The 7500-nt window shown below is 51.1% G+C and overlaps 1 pseudogene; it reads right to left on the reverse strand.

The window, feature by feature from the left end:
* Positions 1-825: 825 nt before the first annotated feature.
* Positions 826-7500, reverse strand: part of LOC135566244 (uncharacterized) — an 8137-nt pseudogene continuing 1462 nt past the window's right edge.

Here is a 7500-nt window from a genome sequence, read left to right on the forward strand (position 1 = left end):
CATAAATGTGGAACAGCAGCAAATACCCCATAATAAAAACGCAAAAACAGGTTTTTAGAAATGCAAATTTATTACAAAAAAAAAAAAACTTATTTACATAAGTATTCAGACCCTTTGAGAGCGAGAGAGAGAGCACATAGAGTGTACACTAGAGAGAGAGAGAGCAGTGTACACTAGAGAGAGAGAGAGCAGAGTGTACACTAGAGAGAGAGAGCAGTGTACACTAGAGAGAGAGAGAGCAGAGTGTACACTAGAGAGAGAGAGAGCAGAGTGTACACTAGAGAGAGAGAGCACATAGAGTGTACACTAGAGAGAGAGAGAGCAGTGTACACTAGAGAGAGAGAGAGCAGAGTGTACACTAGAGAGAGAGAGAGCAGAGTGTACACTAGAGAGAGAGAGCAGAGTGTACACTAGAGAGAGAGAGAGCAGAGTGTACACTAGAGAAGAGAGCAGAGTGTACACTAGAGAGAGAGAGAGAGTGTACACTAGAGAGAGAGTGTACACTAGAGAGAGAGAGAGCAGAGTGTACACTAGAGAGAGAGCAGAGTGTACACTAGAGAGAGAGAGAGTGTACACTAGAGAGAGAGAGCAGAGTGTACACTAGAGAGAGAGAGCAGAGTGTACACTAGAGAGAGAGAGAGCACTGAGAGAGAGAGAGAGAGCAGGTGTACACTAGAGAGAGAGTACAGAGTGTACACTAGAGAGAGAAGAGAGCAGAGTGTACACTAGAGAGAGAGTGTAACTAGAGAGAGTGTACAGTAGAGAGAGAGGTACTAGAGAGAGAGTGTACACTAGAGAGAGGAGTGCACTGAGAGCAGATGTACACTAGAGAGAGCACAGAGTGTACACGAGAGAGAGAGAGAGCAGAGTGTACACTAGAGAGAGAGAGAGAGCAGAGTGTACACTAGAGAGAGAGAGAGAGTGTACACTAGAGAGAAACTGACTATAACAGGTGTCCCTGGGTCAGCATTTAGAGGTCAGGGGTCAAAGGTGTTAAAGGAAGAGCGGAAGTCCCTCTCCCAGTTCCTGTCCTTCTCCTCCCTCCTGCTCTCCTCCTTCATCCCCTCTCCCCTCTCCCCGACCCTCCTTCCCCGTCCGTCTGACTGCCTGCGGGTCTTTGGGTTGGAAGTGTGACCTTGGGTGGGGGTGTGAGTCCGTGCCCCAGGCCTCTGTCCTCTTCAGGACGGTCCGGACGGCTGTTTGTGACCCTCCCTTCGGGCCCCAGCCCCCTCCAGGAGTCCACCCAGGCGCAGCATCATCTGGTAGGCGAGGTGGAGGGGAGGCAGTAGTGGGGAGGCAGGGGCGGGAGAGGCAGGTGGAGGGTGGAGGAGGTGTGTCTCCGGAGGAGAAGGGTAGTGGACACTGGACTGGACACCACTGGGTCTGATTCTGGTGGACTGGTTCTGATGGGTCTGGACTGCTGCAACCGCTGAGAGAACTGGGGGGTTGGCAGAGGGAGAGAGAGAGGGGTGGGTGGGGGGGAGAGGAGCAACAAGGAGGAGAAAAATATATTCACCACCTGACCGCAGCCGAGGTCAGGGATTGTCTATATTCGCCACACCTGACCAGGTCAGGATTGTCCTATTCACCACCTGACCACTGACCAGGTCGAGGTTGTCTATATTCATCACCTGACCAGGTCAAGAGATTGTCTATATTCACCACACCTGACCAGGTCAGGGTTGTCTATATTCACCACACCTGACCAGGTCCAGGGATTGTCTATATTCACCACCTGACCAGGTCAGGATTGTCTATATTCACCACACCTGACCGGGTCAGGGATTGTCTATATTCACCACACCTGACCAGGTCAGGGATTGTCTATATTCACCACACTGACCACCTGACCAGGTCAGGGGATTATCTATATTCACCACCTGACCCAGGTCAGGGATTGTCTATATTCACCACACCTGACCACCTGATCAGGTCAGGGATTGTCTATATTCACCAACCTGACCACCCGACCAGGTCAGGGATCGTCTATATTCACCAATAATTCTGACCACCTGACCAGGTCAGGGATTGTCTATATCCACCACACCTGACGCAGGTCAGGGATTGTCTATATTCACCACACTGACCACCTGAGTCAGAGGATTAGTCTATATTCACCACCTGACCACCTGACCAGGTCAGGGATTGTCTATATTCACCACACCTGACCACCTGGAGTCGGGGATTGTCTATATTCACCACCTGACCACCTGACCAGGTCAGGGATTGTCTATCATTCACCACACCTGACCACCTGATCAGGTCAGGGATTGTCTATATTCACCACACTGACCACCTGACCAGGTCAGGGATTGTCTATATTCATCACACCTGACCACGGTCAGGGATTGTCTATATTCACCACACTGACCACCTGACCAGGTCAGGGATTGTCTATATTCATCACACCTGACCAGGTCAGGGATTGTCTATATTCACCACACCTGACCAGGTCAGGGATTGTCTATATTCACCACCTGACCACCTGACCAGGTCAGGGATTGTCTATATTCATCACACCTGACCAGGTCAGGGATTGTCTATATTCACCACACCTGACCACCTGACCAGGTCAGGGATTGGGTCTATATTCACCACACCTGACCACCTGACCAGGTCAGGGATTGTCTATATTCACCACACCTGACCACCTGACCAGGTCAGGATTGTCTATATTCACCACACCTGACCACCTGACCAGGTCAGGATTGTCTATATTCACCACACCTGACCACTGACCAGGTCAGGGATTGTCTATATTCATCACATTCCTGACCAGTCAGATTGTCTATATTCACCACACCTGACCTCACCTGACCAGGTCAGGATTGTCTATATTCACCAACCTGACTTCACCTGACCAGGTCAGGATTGTCTATATTCACCACACCTGACCACCTGACCAGGTCAGGGATTGTCTATATTCATCACACCTGACCAGGTCAGGGATTGTCTATATTCACCACACCTGACCACCTGACCAGGTCAGGGATTGTCTATATTCACCAACCTGACCACCTGACCAGGTCAGGGATCGTCTATATTCACCACACCTGACCACCTGACCAGGTCAGGGATTGTCTATATTCACCACACCTGACCAGGTCAGGGATTGTCTATATTCACCACCTGACCAGATCAGGATTGTCTATATTCACCACACCTGACCACCTGATCAGGTCAGGATTATCTATATTCACCACACCTGACCAGGATCAGGGATTGTCTATATTCACACACCAACTGACCAGGTCAGGGATTGTCTATATTCACCACACCTGACCACCTGATCAGGTCAGGGATTGTCTATATTCACCACACCTGACCAGGTCAGGGGATTGTCTATATTCATCACACCTGACCAGGTCAGGGATTGTCTATATTCACCTGACCTGACCTGTCTATATCCATCACACCTGACCAGGTCAGGGATTGTCTATATTCCGACCAGGTCAGGGATTGTCTATGACCTCACCACACCTGACCACCTGACCAGGTCAGGGATTGACCACCTGACCAGGTCAGGGATTGTCTATATTCACCACACCTGACCACCTGACCAGGTCAGGATTGTCTATATTCACCACCTGACCTGACCAGGTCAGGATTGTCTATATTCACCTGACACCTGACCAGGTCAGGGATTGTCTATATTCACCACACCTGACCACCTGACCAGGTCAGGATTGTCTATATTCACCTGACCACCTGACCAGGTCAGGATTTCTATATTCATCACACCTGACCAGGTCAGGGATTGTCTATATTCACCACCTGACCATCAGGTCAGATTGCCCATATTCACCACACCTGACCACCTGACCAGGGATTGTCTATATTCACCACACCTGACCACCTGACCAGGTCAGGATTATCTATATTCACCACACCTGACCACTGACCAGGTCAGAGTTGTCTATATTCAACCACCACCTGATCAGGTCAGGGATTGTCTATATTCACCACACCTGACCACCTGACCAGGTCAGGGATTGTCTATATTCACCACACCTGACCAGGTCAGGGATTGTCTATATTCACCACACCTGACCAGGTCAGGGATTGTTTATATTCACCCACCTGACCACCTGACCAGGTCAGGGATTGTCCATATTCATATGACCAGGTCACCACACACCTGACCAGGTCAGGGATTGTCTATATTCACCACCTGACAGGTCAGGGATTGTCTATATTCACCACCTGACCAGGTCAGGATTGTCTATATTCACCACACCTGACCACCTGACCAGGTCAGGATTGTCTATATTCACCTGACCACCTCCGACCAGGTCAGGATTGTCTATATTCACCACACCTGACCACCTGACCAGGTCAGGGATCGCCTATTCACCACACCTGACCACCTGACCAGGTCAGGATTGTCTATATTCACCCACCTGACCAGGTCAGGATTGTCTATATTCATCACACCTGACCACCTGACCAGGTCAGGGATTGTCTATATTCACCACACCTGACCACCTGACCAGGTCAGGATTGTCTATATTCACCACACCTGACCAGGTCAGGATTGTCTATATTCACCAACCTGACCACCTGACCAGGTCAGGATTGTCTATATTCACCACACCTGACCACCTGATCAGGTCAGGATTGTCTATATTCACCACACCTGACCAGGTCAGGGATTGTCTATATTCACACACCTGACCAGGTCAGGGATTGTCTATATTCACCACACCTGACCAGGTCAGGGATTGTCTATATTCACCACACCTGACCACCTGATCAGGTCAGGGATTGTCTATATTCACCACACCTGACCAGGACAGGATTGTCTATATTCACCACAACTGACCAGGTCAGGGATTGTCTATATTCACCACACCTGACCACCTGATCAGGTCAGGATTGTCTATATTCACCACACCTGACCAGGTCAGGGATTGTCTATATTCACCTGACCAGGTCAGGGATTGTCTATATTCACCACACCTGACCACCTGACCAGGTCAGGGATTGTCTATATTCACCACACCTGACCACCTGACCAGGTCAGGGATTGTCTATATTCACCACACCTGACCACCTGACCAGGTCAGGGATTGTCTATATTCACCACACCTGACCACCTGACCAGGTCAGGGATTGTCTATATTCACCACACTTGACCAGGTCAGGGATTGTCTATATTCACCACACCTGACCAGGTCAGGGATTGTCTATATTCACCACACCTGACCACCTGATCAGGTCAGGGATTATCCTATATTCACCACACCTGACCAGGTCAGGGATTGTCTATATTCACCACACCTGATCAGGTCAGGGATTGTCTATATTCACCACACTGACCACCTGACCAGGTCAGGGATTGTCTATATTCACCACACCTGACCACCTGACCAGGTCAGGGATTGTCTATATTCACCACACCTGACCAGGTCAGGGATTGTCTATATTCACCACACCTGACCACCTGATCAGGTCAGGGATTGTCTATATTCACCACACCTGACCAGGTCAGGGATTGTCTATATTCACCACACCTGATCAGGTCAGGGATTGTTTATATTCACCACACCTGACCACCTGACCAGGTCAGGGATTGTCTATATTCACCACACCTGACCAGGTCAGGGATTGTCTATATTCACCACACCTGACCACCTGACCAGGTCAGGGATTGTCTATATTCACCACACCTGACCACCTGACCAGGTCAGGGATTGTCTATATTCACCACACTTGACCAGGTCAGGGATTGTCTATATTCACCACACCTGACCAGGTCAGGGATTGTCTAGTGGTCCTGGGTCTCTCTCCTGTAATGGTTGTGTTGACCCCTCTGTCTCCCAGGCAGTCACTAACCTGTGGTCCTGCCTCTCTCTCCTGTAATGGTTGTGTTGACCTCTCTGTCTCCCAGGCAGTCACTAACCTGTGGTCCTGGTGGTCCTGGGTCTCTCTCCTGTAATGGTTGTGTTGACCCCTCTGTCTCCCAGTCAGTCACTAACCTGTGGTCCTGGTGGTCCTGGGTCTCTCTCCTGTAATGGTTGTGTTGACCCCTCTGTCTCCCAGGCAGTCACTAACCTGTGGTCCTGCCTCTCTCTCCTGTAATGGTTGTGTTGACCTCCTCTGTCTCCCAGTCAGTCACTAACCTGTGGTCCTGTGTCCTGCCTCTCTCTCTCCTGTAATGGATTGTGTTGACCCCTCTGTCCTCCCAGTCAGTCACTAACCTGTGGTCCTGGTGGTCCTGGGTCTCTCTCCTGTAATGGTTGTGTTGACCCCTCTGTCTCCAGTCAGTCACTAACCTGTGGTCCTGGTGGTCCTGCCTCTCTCTCTCCCGTAATGGTGTGTTGACCCCTCTGTCTCCCAGTCAGTCACTAACCCAGGTCCTGGTAGTCCTGGGTCTCTCTCCTGTAATGGTTGTGTTGACCCCTCTGTCCCCGGTCAGTCACTAACCTGTGGTCCTGGGTCTCTCTCCTGTAATGGTTGTGTTGACCCCTCTGTCTCCCAGTCAGTCACTAACCTGTGGTCCCAGGTCCTGGGCCCTCTCCTGTAATGGTTGTGTTGACCCTCTGTCTCCCAGTCAGTCACTAACCTGTGGTCCTGGTGGTCCTGGGTCTCCTCCTGTAATGGTTGTGTTGACCCCTCTGTCTCCCAGTCAGTCACTAACCTGTGGTCCTGGTGGTCCTGGGTCTCTCTCCTGTACGGTTGTGTTGACCCCTCTGTCTCCCAGTCAGTCACTAACCTGTGGTCCTGGTAGTCTGGGTCTCTCTCCTGTAATGGTTGTGTTGACCTCTGTCTCCCAGTCAGTCACTAACCTGTGGTCCTGGTGGTCCTGGGTCTCTCTGTAATGGTTGTGTTGACCCTCCTGTCTCCCGAGTCAGTCACTAACCTGTGGTCCTGGTGGTCCTGGTCTCTCTCCCGTAATGGGTTGTGTTGACCCCCCTGTCTCCCAGTCAGTCACTAACCTGTGGTCCTGGTGGTCCTGGGTCTCTCTCTCCTGTAATGGTTGTGGCTGGACTCTCTGTCTCCCAGTCAGTCACTAACCTATGGCAGTCCTGGGTCTCTCCTGTAATGGTTGTGTTGACCCCTCTGTCTCCCAGTCAGTCACTAACCTGTGGTCCTGGTGGTCCTGGGTCTCTCTCCTGTAATGTTGTGTTGACCCTCTGTCTCAGTCAGTCACTAACCTGTGGTCCTGCCTCTCTCTCCTGTAAATGTTTATGGTGACCCCTCTGTCTCCCAGTCAGTCACTAACCTGTGGTCCTGGGTCTCTCCCTGTAATGGTTGTGTTGACCCCTCTGTCTCCCAGTCAGTCACCAACCTGTGGTCTGGTGGTCCTGCCTCTCTCTCCTGTAATGGTTGTGTTGACCCCTCTGTCTCTCAGTCAGTCACCAACCTGTGGTCCTGGTGGTCCTGGCCCTCTCCTGTAATGGTTGTGTTGACCCCTCTGTCTCCCCAGGCCGGTCACAGTCCTCCGGAGACCCGTAGTGGTCCAGTTCCTCTAGGACCCCGCTATGCCCCGCCATCCCA

Source organism: Oncorhynchus nerka, unplaced genomic scaffold (genome assembly GCF_034236695.1).
Source record: "Oncorhynchus nerka isolate Pitt River unplaced genomic scaffold, Oner_Uvic_2.0 unplaced_scaffold_6448, whole genome shotgun sequence".
NCBI lineage: Eukaryota > Metazoa > Chordata > Actinopteri > Salmoniformes > Salmonidae > Oncorhynchus > Oncorhynchus nerka.